Genomic DNA, 1,793 nt, shown 5'->3' with positions numbered 1-1,793 from the left:
CTCCGGAACACCTGGTCGCTTGGTATCTTTTACTTTAGACACTTCGTAGAACCCAATGTAAATCTATATGTCAGATCTTATTTGGAAAATCCAACGACAGAATTGGAGATATCAAAACCCTCCAGATGATGGCCACTCCATTCGTGAGAGCAGCATCACGTGTATATCTTACAGCTAAGGACAGGTTTTAAAACACAGGGAAAACACTTCACGACGCGACGTGATGAACTAATAATTCCTTCCCTTTTAAAAATCAATAACTGTAATACCTAAATATAATTGCTTTGTATCTATCTTGATTTTTTTCTGTATCTCTTTAAGAGGAATGAATGAATGAATGTGAATGGATGAATGAATGAATTAATTAATTGATATGTCAAATTAATTAATTGATTGATATGTCAAATTAATTAATTAATTAATATGTCATCATCCACCTGTATTTTGTCTATGGCATATTTTGAAGATGTGTATATATGTATGTATGTACGTTTACTCCTATAGATGTACACCTTCTACACTGTATTCTCATCACGTACAAGTAATAACGACGTAAGTGGCCCTTACATGTAACGATGGAAGTGGCCCAGTTAGTAATAACGATGTAAGCGGCCCGTTTAGTAATAATGATGTAAGCGGCCCGTTTAGTAATAATGATGTAAGCGGCCCGTTTAGTAATACTGATCACAGGTGCCTGACTTGTTTTATAAAATAATAACATATAGAGTACATATAAATGAGAAAGGTTCTGAACTCCCCCAGGCTTGAAATCTGATGTATTTATTTCTAAGTACCGTAGCTTCGGTTGTATTGGGTGGATTTTTTCGAAGTGGGACTTAAATTGAAGAGAAATGGTCAATCTTTAAAATAAGCCATAACATGTTGTCGATTTCTCGATATTATTTTACGAAATCGGGCGTGAAACTTCAAAATCCCCTCGATTTTGTTTAGTCGGACAAGTTGACGTATTGGGGTCACCACACTTTGACTCTATTGGACATAGCTTTAAATACGAAGTCCACGGGTTAATCAAGAGGTACGCTTCATCAGATCACCGAATACAACTATTACATACACTTACTTTATGTATACGAGCACCCTATCGACGGCCCCGGGACTTTTTATGCATACTGATAGCAGATTTCCCCCCTTGAGTAGCCATGTTGTGTTAGTCGCGGTAAATTTGAACAAGCATTCTGATTGGTTAAACACATTTCTATAACCAATCAGTTATGTTTATATCGACCCCCCATATATTTTATACATACATTACTATTGTAACGTGCCCCTGTGGTTCAAGTTTGAAATCACCGGAAATTACCTTTTGAGAATTATCAACATTATTCCGTACATTGTGAAAAGTAATGCTGCGTAATGAAACGCTTGGAAAAAATATATATGAATGTCAATTTAACGCAATTAACAAAATTAACAAAATCTCGAAGTCATAGTGATCCAGTGAATTCATAAAACAGCTGTTGATACAGTTTAAATGGATCCACTGTATTTAACTATGAACGTGTATTGGGAGGTTGTGATATATTGTTTGAATCAAAAACATGATGTTGTAGAAGAGTAGCCCATTGTCCACAGTTCTTATTTATCGAGAAGATGGAAACTAATATTTCTTTTGATCCATTACTAGCTCTTTGATCGACTCTTATAACCACTTTAAGCCATTAACATCATTGACAAGTCCTAGAACGCAACAGCAGTTTCTGTCATTTCGGCTCTACGCTATCTTACTATCCATTTAAATTCATTTCTTATAAAAGTCATTCTATCATAAAGGT

The sequence above is a fragment of the Pecten maximus genome, unplaced genomic scaffold (genome assembly GCF_902652985.1).
Source record: "Pecten maximus unplaced genomic scaffold, xPecMax1.1, whole genome shotgun sequence".
Lineage (NCBI taxonomy): Eukaryota > Metazoa > Mollusca > Bivalvia > Pectinida > Pectinidae > Pecten > Pecten maximus.
The sequence above is the reverse complement of the archived record's forward strand: the minus strand, read 5'-3'. Positions refer to the sequence as shown.